The following is a 21973-nucleotide window of genomic DNA, read 5'->3' on the forward strand; positions in this document are numbered from 1 at the left end:
TACACTTGGAATCCCCTCATATTCAAAATTGATCATATAATGAAATCAATTTTATAATGATCATATTATATATAATATATATATATATATATTAGTCCCACAGGTCACAAAGCTTGCATTGGATTATTTTTGGTCTTTTCCTCTTTTTCTCCAGATTGGATTTTTTCTATTGCTCTATCTCCAACCTCCCTGACCCTTCCTTCTGTCATCCCCCATGACTGTTAAGTCAATCCAGTAAATTATTTATTTCAGATATTCTATTTTTTTCTGCTCTAGAATGTCTAGATTTTTATAGATTTTTTCCCAGATTCCTTATTTGTTTATTTATTATAATAATTATTTTACTTCCTATCCCTGAGTATGGCTGTAATAGCGGCCTTGTCTGCTAAGACCAACATTTGGGTTCTCTCTGGGTCAGTCTCCTGTGATTGGCTTTTAGTCTCAAGTTTGAGTCACAGTTTCCCTGCTTCTTTGTATGGTAGTAATTTTGGTTGTTTCTAGGACATGTGAGTGGTACCTTGTAATGAGAAGCCATCCAAGTGCTTTAAGGAGAGAGATAACACGAGGACCTTTTTGCTCAGAAAGGGGACTTGTGGCCAGCAAGGAGAATGGAGTGAGTGTGGGTAGAACAGCTGGAGACGGCTGCAGGCTGCCATTTTGCAGACAAGACATGATGAACATTTACTAGAAAGATGGCGGTGCCAGGTTGGAACTGGGTAGAATAGGTTGGAGAGAGACCTGGAATGGACTTCGGTATTGGCTGCCGCTGAAGCCATCTTCTCCTAGATGATACACTGGTACCTTTTACCCAACAGGCCAAACAGAATTCCATTCATCAACTTCGGAAGAGGGAAATTGCAATCATTCCTGATGCTTCCTGCTTTTCACTCTCAACAATCGACTAGCTTCCAAGTCCCAGCAATTCTGCCCTTAAGATTTCCTCTCTCCATCCATCTACTACCACTGATTGCAGAGCTTATCCTTTTTCACCCAAATGAGTAAAATAGCCTCCTAACAGATCTCCCTATCTCCAGTCTCACTCTTTTCTTACTTGTCCTCTGTCCTGTTTGCATGGCCATCTTTTCCAAAGACCTAAGGTAATCATGTTATTTCTGTTTAACAACTTTTCAGGGCCCATATTTGGTACAAGAGAAAGTCCAAAGTCCATAGCATGGCATATGATTCTCATGACATAGGTATTTTTCCTTTCATTTTCTCAGCAAATATTTTTGTGTATCTCCTATTTGTTTGAAAAAAATAGGGGAAAGTGACTGAGATCTTTGTCCTTCCATTGCCAATAGTCTAATGAGGGAGACAGAGACGAATTTCAGCTTCCTCTACTTCCTCCTCTGCCCTCAGCAATCTCCCCTAATTTTCTCCAGTGTGCAGAATGTTTTGCCATAATTAACTGTGTTAGTCTATTGCTGGGTAACTCTGAGCCGTTTCCTCTTCTTTCCTTACCTCCTTCCCTTCCTGATAAGAAGACTTAAATCAAATACCACTTTGTCCAGCTCCCCACAGTCATGGTATAATCATTTTCCCACCTATTTATTTAAATCTCGATAAAGAATCTACTCCTTGGGGGGATGCCTGGGTGGCTGGCTCAGTTGGTTAAGCGTCTGCCTTCAGCTCAGGTCATGGTCTCAGGGTCCTGGGATCGAGCCCCGCATCGGGCTTCCTGCTCAGCGGGAAGCCTGCTTCTCCCTCTGCCTGATGCTCCCCCTGCTTGTGTTCTCTCTCTCTGACAAATAAATAAATAAAACCTTTAAAAAAAAAAAAAAGAATCTCCTGCTTGGGAAGCAGATACTTTTATAACGGTCCTTATAATTTCACATTTAACTTTCTGTTTCCTCTCCTGTCTTTTGCAGTCAATTATGAAATCTTTGAGAGCAGGGAGCTGGTCTAAGTCATCTTTTGCTCTGTCATTTAGCGATTGCCCTTCCCCCAGTCTGCAACCAATTGTTTATTGACTCTTTTACCTGCTTCTCGTTTTACAAGTGGGGAAATAAAAGTCCAGAGAGGGGAAGTGACATGTCTTGCAAAAGGCCTTGGACTTGTTTAAGGATCACTGTTTCTAAGTAGGGGGTTGTCAATATTTCTCTGAGTAACATACTAGAAGGTTTCTTGGAAGTGGCAGCACTTGAGACGAGCCGGCAAGTTTGAGTAGGACTTGGGATTGTAGATATGCACATGGAAGCTGGTAGAAGTTGGGCTGGGGGTGAGGAATTTGATCAGTAGCTTGATGCCTCTACAAGCTGAATCTACGAACACAGATCGCTGTGTTCAGCTGGAAAGCAAGGGGGCTGTAATGAAAAAGGCCTAACCTGCAAAGAGAAACACCTGGGTTCTACGCAGATGCACCCCTCACTGTGTGGTCCTGGACAAGGTCCCGTCTTCCTTCTGAGCACCAGTTTCTAATAATAAAATAAACAATATCAATAGTAATAACAACAGCCACTTAGAGTTACTAAACCTTTCCTATGTTCCCGGTACTATTCTTATCCCTTTATGTTTTATAGATGAGGGTACCTACTTTTAAAGAGTTGAGATAACTTAACCAAGGTTACATAGCTAATAAGTAGTGGAAGTAGGATCCTTGCTCCAGAATATTGGATTAAATCATCTAAATTCCAGCTTAAGTATAAGGACTTTAAAGGAGTTTCTGCCGCAACAAACTTTAGCCATCCTTGGCTTATGACAAGAGTCTCTCTCTTGCAAGGTGACCTATGTGCCTAGATCCCTCCCAGCTAGAGAAAACTGCCCACATGGAGAGCATGGAGATTAACTCTGGTTTGCACACACATAAAAGACATGAATCATTTGAGGCTCTAGTTACACTCTGAATTAGCTGTGAAGGGAAGTCATTATTTTTTAAAAATAGTTTCAGTACACAAAAGACTTATCTTCATGGTCCTATATTTCACTGTTATTTTCCATCTCCAGATATTATCAATCATATGAACAATTTAGCAAAGCACTTTCACACACATTATCTTATTCAGTCAACACAACTGCCTGTTTTCCAGATGAGGACACAGACATTACCAGTGATTTTCCTAAAAGCATACAGACAGTAAATGGTGATGGTGATTGAATTCCAAATACCCCTCTTTGCCATCTTCCCACCTCGAGAACATGGGCTAGCCACAAATACAAGTAAGCTGATCTGTAATTTACTGAAATTATCTGCAATGTACTGGATTTACTAAAATGTGAATCTCTTAATCACCAAATAATAAGCATCCCAACCATCTTGGCTCGCTGCTTTGGAGCATATTGAAAGCTTAGAGTTGGAAGTATTCTTAGAGGTCCACCACTGCTCTTGTCTCTTGACCTGTTCAGCCTTCAGTTCTTGAAACACCCCCATTAGGTGGTGGCCCAGCCTTCCAAGGTATCCCCTTTGATCTCTGAGTAGCTTTGAAGGTTAGTAACCTTCTTCTATAGAACAAAACCTGCTTCTTGACATGGCCACCCACTGGTGCTCAATCAGCCTTTTGCTCTTTCTCTCTAGCAACTTCTCAGGTAATTAATTACAGTTCTCATCCTCTTTGATTCTTTTCATTTCTTCTGTGGCCTTGTCTTGGTCTCAGTTTCCTCATCTATAAAATGGGTAAATGGACTGGTCTTATTGGACCTCCATAAAGCTTTCCTCTTGCGATCCTATGATATTTTAAATAGCTGTATAATTATTCCCTAAAACCCAAAAAACCTCCTCACTGCCAGAAACTCTATTTTTATTGAGGTCTATGACATATCACATTGTATTAGTTTCAGGTATACAACATGATGTGATATTTGTATGCACTGTGATGTGATCACCACAATAAGTCTAGTTAACATCCATCACCATGGTTATAGAACTTTTTTTTCTTGTGATAAGAATTTCAAAATTTACTCTCTTAGTGGCTTTCAAATATGTAATCCAGTATTCTTAACTACAGTCCAGGAACTCTGAAAGGAAGGTGTTTCCTAACATTTTGCCCATTGTGTCTTTTCCTTCCTTCCATTTTGTTTGTGTTCTTCTGGAGATGGAGAAAATAGTCCAGAGAAGGGGGAGCACTTGCCTTATTGTCGATGTCGCTGTGCCCTTCAGCTGGGAGGAGACTGGACGTGGTCAGGGATGCTGAAAGTCCCAAACAGCCCCTCCCATTCCCACCTTGGCTTCCAGCTTTACTTCCAAATTACAGGGTGGTTTCCAGATAAAAATCCTGATTGACTGGCATTCACCCAAGGTCCCATACAACCTCCTCTCTGGCACCTTCTCGTCGATTCCTCATACACCCAAGTGCATCTGTGATGTCCACTGCAAAATCTTCTCTGGTGAAGGGATAAAGTCTTCAAAATATTTATGAAATATTTATGAAAATACAGGGAGAACCAAATGTTTAGGAAATCTGATTAGATCCATGCACTAGTGTGTGACCCAATAATAACAATAAAAGTAACAAAAAATAATTATTTACCGAAGAGTAAATATATTCCAGATACTAAGCCTAGAACTGTATGTGCTTCATATTATTTAATTCTCACAGTAATATTATGAGGTAGGTACTGCTTTCATCACCATTTTATAGATGGTGAAACCAAACTTTAAAAGGATATGCGTGTCTCCCGCCCAGTGTCCTACAACTGACAAATGGTAGAACCAGAACACCAGCCCACGTTTGTCTCTCATTCGTGTCTGAACACTTCACACTATACAAACTGCCTTATTTTTAAAATTGTTTTAAAATTTTTGCATCTATGTATCACTTCTTCTGTGAAGGCTTCCAGGATGCCCCCCCAAATCTGACTTAGAGCTCTCCACTGTATTTCATTGTATCTGTGCTTCATTTATGCTAATGTTTAACACACTGTTTAAATCTCATTTGTCTTTCTTCCATTCTAGGCAGTAAACTACTTGAAGGCAAGAGCTGTTGTCTGTTTGTTTTTCCTTGCTCAAGCATATTTATCTTCTCACAGATAAGATTTTAGGGCATTCTTTCTCTAGAGGCTTGTCAATAGCTCTTGGTTTTATGGCCAAATTCAAAAATTGCTGGATGAGGGGATGACAAACCCTACCCAGCCCTTCTGAGGCAATTAGGGGACTCTCCTGGGTGTTCCCAGAAGGGATGGAAACTCGGGCTTTGTGTTCAGGAGAAGGAACGGTCTGAACTGAGAGGTAGCTTCTCTGAGATTAAGAAATATTGTGGTGTTTCAGGGTTTTTACAGAGAACTTTCTGGAACACTGACTGCTAAATATCTATGGATCATGTAATCTAAGTCATGGGTTCTTGAGAGAAGCCAAGAGGACTCTGTAGCTGAGCCTGGGCTCAGTGCAAAGAAAGCATATAAGGACCCCATCTGAGCACATCTGGAGGACCAGTGATGGCCAGCAGCGTGGAACAGCAACAACAGGAGTAACGCTGGTGGGCACTTGTGCTTTAATCAGAACCCAGCCTTCCCTGCTTTCCAGCCCATTCAAGCTCCTGAGGGTCGTGCACCACCTTAAAGAAGGCAATCCCTCAAGCATGACAAATTTCATTTACTATCAACCTTCGTGTTTGGGGACCGAGACATTTATTACAGCAAAATCATGGAGCAAACTCAGACCTGGTCAATTACATATGCATATTAGTGTATGTGCACAAAACATTTCTGGAAAATGTGCAAGAAACTGCCGACAACAGTTGCCTCAAAGCAGTGAGACTGCAGATCTGGGGAGAGGGGGAGCTAACATTTTTCACTGGAAATGTCTTTGTATTGCCTAAATATTACATCATGTGTATGTATCATTTGTATAATAATATAAACAAATAGTTTATATTATAATAATATAAACAAATAAAACAAATATTATTATAAACAAATTTGTTTATAATAATATAAACAAATATTACACATTTATTTGTGTAATAAATGTAATAAAATGTAAATACTAGGCTCAAATTCTTGTTTTTATGATTTTTTTATTAACATATTATGTATTATTTGTTTCAGGGGTACAGGTCCGTGTAAGATTTTATTTTTAAGTAACCTCTGTACCCAACATGGGGCTCGAATTCACAGCCCGGAGATCAAGAGTGGCACGCTGTACCGACTGAGCCAGCCAGGTGCCCCATTAGGCTTAAATTCTTAATGATTGGAAGTTAATCAGTTCTAGGCAGAGACCCCATTTGAGCCTACACTGTGGCTTTTTGAGGACTCAAGGGGAAGAAATGTGGGGCAGGTCTGCCCAAAGTTTATTTACACAGCGCACTACAAAGTCTCCTGAGCAGTGGACCAGAAAAGGATGGAAAGAAAGACTGAGAATGATAATGGTAACAAGGGAAGAAACTGACATTTAATCAAGGAAAGCACTAAATTCTTTACATGGATCATCTCACTGAAGCAGGTATCATTATTCTTTCTGTGGAAACTGAGGTCTGAGAGCCTGAATAACCACCAAGTAGCAAAGCTAAGACTGAATTCCAGGAAACCTGAAGCCAGAGCTAAGCTCTGGGCTTGTGCATGATGACTCCGTGTGAGCGGGACCCGTCATCTGATATGCAGATTCTAACCCCTCAACCCCCCCACTCAGCCTTCTTTATAGCATAACTGACTCCAGTGGTGATTGAAGCAACCACACATGAACCCCACCAAAAAACAGCACATCCCACTTCCCCACCTGGACAGCCAGTCTTTGGATTACATGGGAGACACCTCTTGAAGACTCCCAAAGTATCTAGAATGAATAGGGAGCACTAGGGTTTCCGTAGAGAGGACAGAGGGGCAGAGCCAAAGAAATACCATCTTGTGGTTGTTATCATGACCCTATTTTTACTCCCTGTGGCTTGGGAAATTCGGTTTTTCATAATGATGTTTAAAGAAATGGGAAATGTCAAAGCAGGGGCTCCTTTCCCCAAGTCACGAGAATAGGATTTTGTTAGTTTCTGCAAAGCCGTCTTTACCTGAGGTTTCACTGTGGGAGAAGAACCTGCCTTCGGTCTGCTGGCACCCATGACCCTGGAACCCAAGAAGTGGGGGGAGGAGAGGATGGCCAACACACTCATGCTAAGACTCTGCTATGTGCCCTCCTCGGTGGGGAGTGGTAACTTAGCTCCCGGTTTCCGGAGGCTGTGCCCACGGCGCGGGAAATCACCACGTTCTCATTGACCGTAGAGCTCAAGACTCAGCCCCACAGCCGCTGAACACACTGAATACCAAACTGTCTGATCTGGAGTGAGAAAGGAACTGCAAGTTCATCTGTTCAGTGGTTTTAATTTTTGTTTATCTTTATAAGGAGCAGAATCCTCCTCCTTTTCTTTTTCCAGTTGAGCTCTTATGCAAGAAGTCTCCCCACGCTGAAGGGATCGGGGCTCCCCCACTCTCCCCCCCCACCCCACACACCTCCCCCAGGCATTGCTTCTCTCCTGCTCTCCTGCCATGTGGGCAGAAGTGCCGTGAGCCTTGCCAAGTAGGAAGCTTACAATCTTCCCATGCCACTTCCTGGGATCTATCCCTGCTCCGGGGGATCTCCCAAACCTTTTGGGGTGTTCCCACATGCCTCCCATTCCCACCCCAGGTTTGGATGTGCCACCTCCCTGGTCTGGCAGGAGCGGCTCTTGTCTCGTATCCTCATCCTTCTTATTCCATGGCTGATACATAACCTATGCTGTGATTCTCCTGGCTTGGTTCTTTATAGTAAAGCCCATAGTCAAGAAATAACTTTTTCCCCCTCTCAGTAAGATGGTGTTTTTGCAAATCAACAGTGTTTTCCTATTAGATTGTATATTGTTTAACTACGGGCTATAAAATCTCTAGGAACTATTAGGTGTTATGTAAAATACAAAACAGCTGGCTTAATATTTTAAAAAAATACTATTCCCATGAAATATTCAAAATTATCCCAGTAGTTTTACTTAGAGATCTGAATTATGCCAACCATCTTCTGGCATTTCTATATGTGAGAAATTCAGGGAGAAGGCAGAGATAGGCAAATTAATATTTACTGAGTGTCCACAGTACCAAGGCACCGTGCCAGGTGTTTTATATCCTTTTTTTAATCCCCATAATAATATTTGTGTGAATATCATTCCCATTTTACAGAGGAAGTAAACAAGTCTCAAGAAGAGATTATATAGGGGCGCCTGGGTAGCTTAGTCAGTTAAGTGTTTGACTCTTGATTTCCACTCAGGGTCATGAGATCGAGCCCTGAATGGGCTCCACACTCATCACAGAGTTTGCTTGAGATTCTCTACCTCTGCCCCGCTCCTCACTCCTGTGGGTTTGCTTTCTCTCTAAAAATAAACAAACAAACAAACAAAACAAAAATAACAAAAAAAGAGATTATAAAACTTCCAGGTGATCTGGCTAGATGTGATGAAGGCAAGATTCTCACCCAGTGCCCCAGGCCCCCAAACTCATTCACTTTTCCCCTTTCTGCAGTCAGCAAAATACCAGTCACTGAAAGCCTAATGACATGGTTGGGTTTCAGGTCCTGCATGTGTTATTTATAGCACATGACGCCCCTTGCAATAACCAATGGACATGATATATTTATGACTGTTTGTCTAGTTTTTGGAGTAAGCATAATGTACGGACCTTAAATGTTAGTGATGGCGGGTAGCTGTGCGTTTGCTTTCCGACCTACCATGGGTCCTACCCTTGAATGGTTTGTTGTGAGATCTTTGGTTACCAACAAAGAACCAATGATAACGTTATTGGGAAAATTAAAGCTGCTCTTTGGTGATCTGCTTTTCAACAGAGTTTCCAGGAGAGCTTGACAGTGAGGAGAGGGCAGTGCCTAGACACGTCAACATGGATTTCCTGAGGTCCTGACTTAGAGGAGAGGCCACGAGCCCCGCCGAGGGCACCCCCCCCCCCCCCCCGCTCACTGACCATGAAGGAGCCTCATAGAGACTCATAACTGACATCCTGGCAGCTGAGCCAGGAGAGTCCCCAGGGGAGAGGGTTGTCCAAGTAAATATAACTCTCTCACTGTGAAAATCCTCTCAGCCCTGTAGGGAAGCCTGTGACGCGGATACCCTCATCAAAGGTAATCACATCACTGAGGTATTTCTCACAGATTCGGGAGCTGAGACTCCCCAGGCCACTGCTGAGGTAACCACTCCATAATTAATGATGTACAACTCACCTACTTCCTAAGAAGAATTGGGGCGGCCTATGACAATACTGGTAAAGGGCTGGAATTATATACAATGTGTTCTTCAAGTATGGGTGCAATCCCAAATTTAAATTGACTCGTATTCCATAAAATGTCCTTTTTAATAATTTAAGTCGTCCTTTATATATGTGTGTGTGTAGGGGAGTTACCGAGATACATGTGCGTGTGTGTGTGTGAGACGGGTTAGTCCAGTTTAGAAAAGAACACTGGCCAGGACTGAGATTTAGACTGTAACCCTGGCTTTTCTGACAGCACACTGCAGGTCATTGAATTTTTCTGAGCCTCAGTTCCTCAGCTCTAAAGCAAAAGATGTTAAGCTTCCTTTGGTATCGACTGATACCTATTAAGCATAAGATACGCAACAGACTTTTATGATCAGCTGCTCCATTTGGTCCCCCCAGAACGCTTGGTCAGATTTACCTTTCATACATTCCCAGTGCAGCTCCCTTCATAACACTTATTGCAGGTGAAATAAAAGAATACTTTCTATAATTTCACTGCTTGATATTTATTTCTTTGAAGACCCTGTAAGATCCAAGAGGACAGGGACTGTGCCCTCTCGTCCCACACTGTACCCTTGTGGCTGGCTCAGTACTGGCTCATGCTTTTTGGATGAACAAGTAAATAATCAAAGGCAGGAATCCGTGAGGAAGGTATTAGTTCTGAGGTGCTGAAAAATGGCCCCTTAATACACGAACTCTGATTTGCTGCGCTCTCGTCATGGCTACACATCCCCTCTGACCTCATTGTCTAACCCAAGGGCTCCCCAACCCAAATGCCAGTCTGGATCCTTTTGCTCCCCTCTTCAGTTTCCACCACAGCCTGTCCCCCCCTCCTCTGTGGATGTTATCGTCTCAGCCTCAGTGGTAATACCCCTTCACCAGCCTTCCCCTGTCTCTCCAAGCAGTCCTCTCTTCCTTTTTCAGCTCTTCCTCAGGATGCCCTACACATGGTGTCTCCTGGGGTTTACCGTCTCACTCCTTTGCCCTCAAACTAGGTATCCTAGACTATCAGTATAGACATGGATCGAATTCACCCCAGTATTGACAAGATACGCACCAAAGAGGAGTTCAAATGTTTAGGGGGTAAATATTTCTCGAATGGTGATCCTATAAATTTCCATGACGCTAACCATCCTTTTTTACTATTCCCGTGTACATTGCCAGCTCTCTACCTCTTTCTATATTCCAGATTAGTAAATTTATTTGTTCCCTTGGGCCGCCACAACAAAGTATCCCGAACTGGGTGGCTTAAAGGAACACAAATTAATTCTCTCACAGTTCAGGAGGTCAGAAGTCCAAAATCAAGATGTCGGCAGGGCTGGTTTCTTCTGGGATCTAAGGGCAGAAACCGTCCCATGCCTTTCTCTCCTGGCTTCTGGTGATCGCCAGCAGTCTTTGGTGTTTCTTGACTTGTGGATGCATCACTCCAAGCTCTACCACCACATCCATGTCACTGTCTTCTCTGTGTCTCTGTGTGTCCTCTTATGTCTCCTCTAAGGAAACTCTAACTGAATTTTAGGCTTCCTTAATCCAATGTGATCTCATCTTGATCTTCACCTTGATTACATCTGAAAAGACCCTATTCCAAATAAGGTCCTATTCTGAGGTTCCAGGAGGACATGAATTCAAGGAGGACATCATTCAACCTGCTGCAATCTACCCACTAGCCCCTCAAAATTCACATCCAGTCCATGCACAGGAGTACATTCACCCCACCCCGACATCTTCTAAAGCCTTAGTTCATTCCAGCATCAACTCAAAATTTCGTATCTCATGTAAATATCATCAACTCAGAATGTCCCAAGTCTCATTATCTAAATCGAGTCTGGGTGACACTCTGGGTTTCATCCATCCTGTGGCAAAAGTCCTTCTCACCGATGGCCCTGTGAAATTAAAAAACAAGTTATCTGCTTCCAAAATGCAGAGACAGGCACAGAATAGCCATTCCCATCCCCAATGGGAGTAGTGGGGAGGAATAAAGAGATCTCTAGTCCCAAGCAAGTGCAAAAACCAAGTGGGCAAATTCCATTGGATTTTTTTTGGCCTGGAAATAATCCACTGTGGCTTGATTTTTGAACAGTTTGACTATGTAAAAATAAAAAAATACCTACACAGCAAAACAAACTATGAGCAAAATTAAGACAACATTGGGAAAAGTGCAACTTATATGACCAACCATGTGTTGTTTCCTTTAAAAGATAAAGAGCCTCTGAAAAATGATAAAATAAGACTAACACCCATTAGAAAAGTAGGCAAAGAATAGATGAGATATTCACAGAAAAGGAAATTCAGTTGGCTCTTAATTATATGAAGATAAGATCCGCATCACTCGTAATGAGAGAAATACTTTAAAACTTTGCCAAGATGAACGATGTAAGTTGGACAACTTATTTGGAGGGCAATTTGATGGTGTTTCATCAAATTACAAATGCAGGTACTCTTTGATCCAGCAATTGCACTTCTGGAAATTTATCTTACAGATCAATTAACAGACATGCAAAATGACAAAGAACAAGGTTAGTTACCGCAGCACTGGTCACAATAGCAAAATATTAGAAAATACATGGGTGAACATTAACAGTGAGCTGTTTAAATAAATATATTATGCAGCCACTAAGAAATGAAAATCTCTTTATATCAAGGTAAGGAATGTTCTCCAAGATATATTTGTTAAGTGAGGGGGGAAAGGAAGCAGTCTGCAGAACTCTGTATGGGGGCAAAAATAACATGTGAGTATATTTGAACATGCATGCAAAATATATCTCTGGAAGGCTACTCAAGAAAGTGTTGACATTGGTGGCAGAAAACTTGTTGGCCAGGGGCTCTCTAAAACTTTTTGTAGCTTTTGAATTTTGAGCCCCAAGAATAGTTTACCTATCATGATTAATTAATTAATTAATGGAATTCTTTAGAAAGTTATTAGAGACTATCATTTAAGCATAGCGGGGTGTGAATATGATTTATCTCTACTCCATCCTGAAGCCCACTAAGTAGACAGTGAAGGAAATTTTTTAAAGTCATGAGTCAACAGTGACAAAAGAGAAGAGAAGACAGTCGCCAATTTGTGATGCCAGCAGAATCTTGGAAGGAGAGAGAGGCTATGACCCCCTGCTCCCAGGAACGGGGCTCCAGGATTTCTTAAGAGTGGGAACAGGACAGAGACAAAACACACATACTAAAAAATAAATGGCAGCATCAGCAGGTTCTTCAGAACTACTGAGATAAATAATAGAAGATACACTTAAAACAGTTGAAAGTGGTTGGCTCAGGAATGGAGCTTTATAGGAACCAGTGGGGCAGAAGACTGCCATTATAAACTATAGCTTGAAATTTTTAAACTATATGCATGTATTATCACTTTGGAAAAAGTGCCTTAAGAAATTCTTCTTTTTCTTCTTCTTCTTCTTACTATTATTATTATTCTTCACAGTGTCCTACTAATATACTTGAATTTTTGCTGACATGGATAAGCCTTTACACAGCTAGAAATGACCAAAATTGACCCAAAAAGAAGCAGAGAGATGTAAACTGACTAATGAACCAAGGGAAAAATTAGAAAAAAAAAAACTTTAAAGAACTATTACTATTTCCACAAAAAAATAATTAGTAATACAGATTTTTTTCAAATTTTCACCAAAAAACTCCATGTTTTTAAATAACAAGAAAATTGTTATAAAAATTCATTTTATTATGGGCTGATTCAAACCTGAATCTAAGCAAGTAAAATTCATCCACATAGTAAGAGAATTATTCCCTACGATTTAATACAGTTTATCATTACAAAACTGGAAAAATTCAAAGAAAACTAGCAACATAGTAAACCAAAGCAAAAACCATCAGAAAGACTTTTGATAAAATTCTCTATCAACCTTGAATAGAAATCGGGCAGATATTAGGAATAAGAAGAAAAATGAGATATGTTTTCTGTCCTCCAGGAATTTGGTGTGTTTTTTATATTGAAAAATGTAAAAGGGATTATTTAACATACAAAAGAACATTTAATAAAAAATAATGCATATTGAAATTATCGCACTCACTGAGCAAATAACTTTGCAATGATTCTGTGAGTCAGATGCTCTTGGATAGTGGATTGTGTAAGGATGAATCAGACACTAACCCTGAATTCAATAATCATGATCACTGTCATGGTCATTATCATAATAGCAGATATTGCTTATGTGCTAAAGCTGAAAACCTTACATAGGACTAGTGACCAGTAGCTCCCCAGGCAGTAGAAAAGGCAGTGGATGGTTGAGCGAGACTGGCAGGATGTTGGAATGAAGGGTTTGAGGGAACGGGGAGAGAGGCTTAGAGTCAGGGAGAAGAACTATGGAGCTGGAGATGCTGGGGAGGGGGGGCAGGTACAGGTGAGGACAGGTACCAGATGGCAGACAACAATGCAATAAACAAAATGACAACCACCCAAATGCCCCAAATTAGAGTCAGATAAGGTGCATCGTGACACATGAAAGCAACAGAGTACCATGTAGCTATAAAAGAGAGGACTACAAAGGCCATAAAGATGCGCCGATAGATCCTGGAATCTTGGATCCCGGGCAGTTTTGCAGAACACTGATATCTATGGATGCTAACATGGACTTCATTTAAAGAAATCCAAGGACCATTAATGGACAAAATCATGAATCAATTCATGTTGTGGCATGCAAATCCTAGCACTTTGGGAAAGCATCAAGTACAAGTTTTTGAAGACCCTGGGGCCTACCATCATTATGCATTCAAGATTTGGGTTTGAATAACTTCATCAAGACTTAGATCCTCTTCAAAAGCCTCAAGTCTCATCTGCATTAAAGCTCTCCACTGAACCCTCTCACAAAAGTAAAAGCTTACAGGGACTAAAATCCACTAATACATTCCATTTTATATCCTTTCCTCTGATTTCTCTTCAATTTCCTTGGCCTTTAGAGTCTTTCATATTGCTTATGTTTCTTTAGTTTGGAGCCAAGGAAACAGTGCCTTCCAAAAGAATAGATGTCCTGTGACCATAAGTTTTCATCAGTAGAGAAGCATAAACTTGGTATAAGTCTACAATCAGGTCTTTTGTTGTATCCTACAAAAACTTGAATCAACATAAGAAATGAGAATGGAGTGGTAAAAATATTTGATGTCAGATTATACCATCAGTGGTTTAGAGAAAAGAGCCCTTCACCTAAAAGTTAATTGTTCTTATTATCTGCCTGGGAAAGTCACATAACCTCTCTGGACCTTAATTTCATCTGTAAAGTAAATCTGATATTATTTCCCCTGCCTACCTCATAGGGTTGTTGTGAGGGTCAAATGAAATAATATATATAAAAAGGACTTATTAAAAAAAAAAAGAAAGAAAAGATGCACCGATAAAATAATGCTAAGTGGAAAAAATAAAACAATAGATTGTGAAGACCCAAGAATTAAAGGTGAATAAAATCTCTGTTTGCACAGTGATAATGACAGGAAGAAATCATAGACTAGGGGGAATAGCTTCCAAAAGAGTCTCTTTGGTTCCTTCATGGTGTTACGTAAGTATGCACATTTTCTTTAAAGGAAGAATATCTTTGTTCACTCCCAAATTATCTCCTCTGCTGAATCAGAAGAGACCTGTCATGACTCTAGAAATTCCAAAGGAAACTCTCTTCTCTTTCTCTACTCTGGGGCCCACAATTAGTTGTTCCTTATGCAAGCCTGAGGGAACATTTATAAATAAAAGACAGGTTTAATAAACTTCACCAAGTGAGTCCCAGTTCAGAAACGCCAGCAGATGTCTGAAACAGCTAAGAACATGAACAAGTTTATCGTTTTATTTCACCTGGAATATCCACAGTGCCAATGAGTTTTTATAGCTGGAAGGTAGCCTATAAATCTAGTCTAGTGGATTTTAATGTATTTTTAAAATTTTTTTATTTTTTCAATAGGCTCCACACCCAATGTGGGGCTTGAACTCACGACCCTGAGGTTAAGAGTCACATGCTCTACCTACTGAGCCAGCCAAGTGCCCCTAGTCTAGTAGATTTTAAGTTCAGTTACAGAGATGACTCAGAGGTGACCTATAGGAGAAAGGGGTGACAGGGTGACAAGCAGACCCCATTCCTTTGTCTCTCCCCCCGTACTTCATCCTGGTGCTCCAGGCACACAATTGCCCGGAGCAGTATCTGCTTCAGATGCTGGGGTTCCCACACTTGGCACCATATGAGAATCAAATGGGAAGATTTAATAACATACAGAGTCCTGGGGTCAACCCTGTACCCTAGACGTACTGACTCAGAATCTCTAACAACAGCCCAGCAATCAGGATAGTTTCAAAGCTCTTTATCTGATTCTGTTGCAATCCAAATACAGAAACCCTCTCTACGGAGGGCTGGAAAGAGAGAGACATGTGGTCTTTGCTACAATGCTTCCAGTTATGGGAGCTTCTTCCCCTCAGAAAGCAGTTTTAATCACTAACAGAGAACCAACATTCCATGGAGCTGAACTCACTCTTTTTGCCCTTTGATGCCATCCAGAGCCAATGAGCTACCCTGTTCCCAGGACAGGTGAGGTGACAAAAGCTGGTGGCCATCTTCACAGTTGTGCTTCCGTCGTTTCTTCTGCTAACCAGCTCCATCCACCTTTGCCACGATGGTCAGCAAGATTCAAGACCGGTCAATCATAATTCCTTACCTTCTGGCCAGAGTTGGTGACCCAACCCAATCTACTCAGAGTACTTCTGCAAGACTTCTTAAAACTAAAGCCAGAATCAAGAATCTTCTCTTTCTGAAGTCATAGGCCTGCAAAAATATAAATTTGGAGCCACGGGTGGCCACGTCTTGAGCCTTGTTGCAGTGGATGCTGTGATGAGCCACCAGATTCACCACTGAGACATTGGCAGGTACTCCCCCAAAAGTCATGAGTTTTGCCTGCTGAAGGCTCACAATTGAGTCTTTCCCCTGGGCAATGGGAGCTGCCTTGCCCATGCTTATCACACCCTGCGTGCAGCCAGGCCACATCCAGAGACAGGCGAATATAGAGGTATAAAGACCTGCTCCTGTACCTCAATCCAGGACGACCCCGAAGAGCTGTCCCAGCTCGAGAGCTCCCTGTGGGGTGGGCCAAGGCCTTGGCTCTAAGAGCACTGCAGCTGGACTTCTCCCTCTACCTGGGCCTGCGGGCTTCGCTCCTCCACAGCTGTTGTTCCAAACAGCCTTCCAAGCAAATCGCCATCTTACAGTTTGTTTTCCCAGGAACCCAACCCATATTCCTGGGGAGGAATCCCATCTAGAAGGAAGAAAGGGATCTGAGCAGTGACAGCTGAGATGAGAGATACCCAGAGGGAACCCTAATGTCACCCGTGGTTCCCCAATTCTCCTCTTCTCCCTAATTTTCCAGCTGTGTATAATCACACGTGGTTCCAAACATCCCACCACCTGACAGCGGGATGCTCAGAACGGAGTATAATTGTCCAAATGTGGGCTTGCTAGGCCAGAGGATGGAGGAATTTTACACTCATCGTACTTGTATTAATTTAGCTGGAGATTAGCTCAGCTTTTTAGCAGCCCAAAAATTCTGTTGGCTTTTTGGAGCTTGTGTTTAACAAAGACTCCTACATCCCTTTCTGTCAAGCCAGCTCCCTCTGCCTGCACCCAAACATCATTTACGCTTCTCAAAAAGCCGCCTCAACTTTATGACTGGCAATATTTCTTAGCCCTTTTAAACACATACCCCAAACATGAGCCAAGATCTGGAAGGGGCCAGGGGAAGGGGACATGGGAGGTGTATTTTGCTGTTTATAATATGAAAATAGTATTCGGAACACACTTTTTTTCCCAAAACTGCACATATTCTCCACCCATCCCATGTTAACCCCCTTGAGAATTATAGAGGACATCTCTGATGATGGCTTGGAGTTCTTATAGTTTTTATTTGGAACTTTTAATCAGATCTAATGTGTGTTATGCATATAGCAAGAGTCCCAGTGACGTTGCCTGTAATGTGGCTATGTTTGACAATTATACCCCTGGTGATTAAATCCCACCATGAAAATTGAAGTGGTGACAGATTTGGGGCAAGTTTGTTTTCTTTCATTTCTAACTATGAAATGTTTGGAGCTAGATGGGACTTTAGAGATCTTCCGGTGCCTCAATGGCTGACACTCTACTCCTCTGACACTCTTGGCTCCAAGAGCCCATGGCAGACATTGCTCATTGAACCCAGCACTCTGCACACAGAGACCCCCAGGGCCCCGTGATGCCCCATAATTCTCAGTGTACCACAACAGACAGCTACTCAACAAGTAACTGGTTCTGGCAAACTAGATGAACTTAATTTTCTTCACCCCTTCTAATCACCCTACTTTTTATATTGACCCAATTTCTACTATGTTTAGCAATCAAGCTTAAATTCCTGGTTCCCAACTCAGTGCTCTCTCCATCTGCCCTTTCTGAAAATTCTCCAATCTTTTCAACCATTATAGGTCTACAAACTGGTCACGTGTGCAGAATTCTGGGCCCAAATTCAACAGGTGTGTCCTACATTACTGAATGGTTTCATAGCCATTCCTCAAGATGCTTGTGACACATAGAAGAACCTAGAGGCCATCTGGAGGAGGAGAGGTGGCTGAGCTAGGGCTCAGTCGCCACAGGGCCTCACACACTTCAATAATAATAATAAAATGCTGAGACAAATAGAAACATGTCCTTTACCCAGTGACTCATAGCTCTAAGCTGATCCCACAATGGCCCCACCTCACTATTAAAAAAATGAGAGAGACAGAAAGACAGAGAGAGTGAGAGAGGGAGAAATACAATTCCATGTATGTCCATGTACGTCTGTTTGGTAACCACAACAACCGGCCATAAATGGGAAGTGATTCCTGACAAGTGGTTTTGTCTGAAGTCGAGGTCATCCCTCAGGCTCCTGAGCTATCACCTAGGGCCTTGATGAAGCAGGTGACCCTTGGGCTATTTGGCCCCCCTGAAAATGTGAAATCTCTCTAGCACTCATACCTCACACCAGGAGAATTACAGAGCTGTAGTCAGGATGGAAAACCACTGGCTGGCATGAGGTGCCCTGGGAGCCAGTCAGAAATTACAGGATGATGTGTCAGGATCCAGGAAAAGATGGGTGTGATGATCATGTCATTCTTTCTCCTTGGCACAGAAAGAACACACCTGAGTCTCCAGCCTCCATCCCAGAGGGTCTGAGGCCAAAGTACAATGAACCTTAGGGACACCAGGCACGATCCCAGCACCTCACATATGAGAATGAGGCCTAGAGAGGGGGAGAGACCTGCTCAAGGGCACACAGCAAGTATGGTTGATGCTTCCAAGAGGAGGTTCTTGGAGTAAAGAACCTGGAGAGGAGTAAAGGAAGGAAGCTGAAAACATGTAAACATCAAAAGCAATGATAAGCTAAAAAAAAGTCATCCAGTGAAACACCACTTACTCCTTGCAGAGCTGCTTGCCGAAGAAAGAAGTGCCATCCCCAGCCCCTACCCCCAGTGGGTCTCCCTTCTTCCCCAGCTCTGACTCTTACGAATGTAAAATGCTAGCTGGAAAGTGACTCACTTAGGGCACAGACTTTGTGACTCAGTCTCTGCTCTCTAACCACTAGACCAAGCTCCTTGTGACTTTAGGGGATTTTACGAAATCTATGACAAGCTGGCAAGAGAGGAATTCTCCTTGCTTTAAAGATAAATAGGTATTTTGTAAATGCATAGTGGCGGGTTGCATGAAATAAAAGACAAAGTAGTTCATAATTCATTCAGCATGCTTTAAGCTAGGATCAATGCTCAAGTGTACTATCCCTTTTAATTCTGATAACAACGCCATGAGTAAGTAAATATGCTCATTCTGTGTTTTCAGAAGCTAAGGATCAGACATAATAAGTAACTGGAAATGGAGTTTTAGAAAGGTTAGATGACTTACCCAAGGGGACAGAGCCAGGATTCAAGGCCAAGTCATCCCGGCTTCCTCTGTCCTCCTCTCTCGTTTCCCAAACCCACACCTGACTATAACATTTTTCACATGGTCAAGGCATAATTAACTCTGTTATTTTATCAACACAACAGTTCTGTGTTGGCAAAGAATTTGTCGCATGCAAAAAAAAAAAAAAAAAAAACATAGGTTTCGAGGTAGAAAATCAGCACAGCCTTGAGAAAATCACATCCTGTATGCGAACAGCAGCCTTCCTCCTCCCTTAGATGGGAGTAACGAGAGCACCTACGTGGTGCGCTCACTTTAAAGATGAAATGACATCATGTAAGTGAAAAGCACTTTACATAAACTGCCAAGTGTCATTCAGTGAAAGGTGAATAAGGTCACGGAGCAGGACAGAGTTGGCAACAGGACAAACGAAGGGCCAACCCAATGGACTGCGTCTAGTGTAAAATCATTACGTGGCCCACAGCAAGTGATAATAGTAATATAGATGTACGTAATGCCTAAAGCTTGATCATTGATATAGAGTTTTTTAGAATTTTCTTCACACCAATAACCAATACCATGGTTTAAATCTTTTTTTTTTCTTTATTCAGTATAGCCATTTACCATTCTCAGGCTGGAATAGATGTCAGGGAAGCTACAGCAGCCCAAGGTAACAACGCGATATCTAATTCCAAGAGCTCTCTTCTGAGGTAGGTGCTGTGCAGTTATGGAAACAAGCACAAGGGTCCCTGGCCTCGGGCTCCACAGCCTGTGGGTGGAGGACTAGGTGTGAACTTAGGTCTGGTTGGCCTCTCAGACCCCCGAGTAGCTCTGGCTTACCCAGCCAGCCACAACGTCCCCGCGCCCAAAGCAGATACCAGAGCATGGAGGTCCCCTCAGAAAGAGCAGCGCTGGGACTGGTGGAAGGAGCCGGAAACTCCGACCGGGAAGGCCATTCTGCCCTAGAGGAGAGGATGAAGCCTTCCCACATGCCTCCAGGGCTCACCTCAAATGACTTTCTCTGCCCCCATGAACAGCAACTCATGCTGCTCTGAGTCAGGCCTCTTATTTCTTTCTCATTTTTCTCCCCAGGATATTTTCCCACATTGCTTTTTCTGGACTTCTTCTTTCCTTAAATCCTCAACTCACCCCGCAGGACCCTGCCCTTTCCTTTCTCCCCAACCCCACTTCCCAGTTTCTCCCTCAGCCTGTGACTTATTCCTGAGTTAACTGGGGAGGCCCCAGCCTCTTCCTGCCTGCATCGGGGCCCTGTGGGCCTCGGACAACCCAACAGCAGACAGTCTAGGGAATGGGCTCCAGAGTCTGCCTCTCTGCGTCTTAAATCCTGGCTCTGCTCTTAAGGGCTGTGTGACCCTGAACTAGCAACTCAGCTTTTTACATAAGCTTCAAAGGACTGGTCTCATAGAACCACCGGGAGGATTAAAGGAAATGATGCTTGTCGAGGGCACATTACATGATACTTACTCTCAATGTATATACTTTTATGCACTTGGGATTCGATCATTGGTGCTCTCTTTGCCCATCCCTCCTCCAATCTCTGGGCAAACATCTCTTCTTTCCTAAAGCCAAATCCTCCATTTCCTCATGCTTTCCAACCTTCCCCAGGAACCCAGGCCCTGAGCTGTTCCTCCTCTCCACAGCATCACCTACTTTCTCGTCTGCCCTCTACCTCCTTCTCCTCTTGGACCTTCATGTCCATTACAGACACCACCCCTGGCAGGCTAAGCTGGAAACCTGACACTCACTCATAGTCCCCCGAGGCCCATGATTCTTCCCTCAGTGCCTCCCTGCCTTTGCCTCTCCTGGCATATCTATCTCATTGTCCTCCATGCTGTCAACCCCCCTCCCTTGGTCACCACACCTCCCCCTCTCCAATCTTGCCCCCTTCCTCCCTGTGTTCTCCATCCTTGGAGAACCCTTTCCTCTCCTGCAGGGCGGGTAGTACTGAGCCTTCAAGCATGACTTAGCCAGCTGTCTCTCATCATTTCTATCTGTTTTCAATGCTCTGAGTCTGCCCAGTTTTCAAATCATATTATTATACATTTATGCTTTCTGAGTTATAAGCATCTCAGATACATCTCTCATATGTCCATGCGTCCTCTTACCATGCCTAATTGAGTGCCAGATACAGAAAAGTCCCTGAGAAAATGTGCATTGATTGACTGATAGGGAATCAGTCTGCAAGCTTTAGGAAAAAGGAGATATCTGAGTGAAGAATTGCATTAGCTAACATTTCCCCATCCTTACTATGTGCTAGGTGATGGAGTCAGTGCTGGGAAAACAACAAATGAAAGAATGGGATCTACTACTGTGCCACACATCTCACTTGTACTGTTCACTTAATCTTCATAACTGTATTCAGTAAGCACTACCATTATACCCATTTTACAGAAGAGGATAAATGACTTGCCTGTCCTCACCCCCGAAGTAAATGCTAGAGCTGGCCACATATCTGCTTGCCAATGAATTCAACTCAATATTAAATTTGAAAAATCAACTCAATTTCTCAAAACATACTCAAGACGTACAGAGTCCTAAAAGTGACTGGAGATCCTTCTAGGAGTCAGGTGAGTGTATAGTCCAAGGCTTTCTCAATCCCAGTGCCTTTGTACTACTGCCTGTGAGTCAAGATATGATCTCAATTCAATACAAGCCATAACAAATAGCACCTACAACTGTATTTAGAAGCAACCGAGACATTTTTCTTGACATTCTACAATTCTGTAACATTCTTCATAAAGATCAAAGCTAGTATTTTGGAGGTTAAAATTACATTTGCCTTGAAAAATAATTTAAAAAAACACACTAAAGCTTTCATGACTATCAAACTAAAATACTCTGAAGAAAGCTATGTGTTTCAGAGTGTTTAATGAATTAGGCTACTCAGAACTAGCAGGGATCAAGTCGACAGT

The sequence above is a fragment of the Phoca vitulina genome, unplaced genomic scaffold (assembly GCF_004348235.1).
Source record: "Phoca vitulina isolate PV1807 unplaced genomic scaffold, GSC_HSeal_1.0 scaffold83, whole genome shotgun sequence".
In the NCBI taxonomy this organism is placed as follows: Eukaryota; Metazoa; Chordata; class Mammalia; order Carnivora; family Phocidae; genus Phoca; species Phoca vitulina.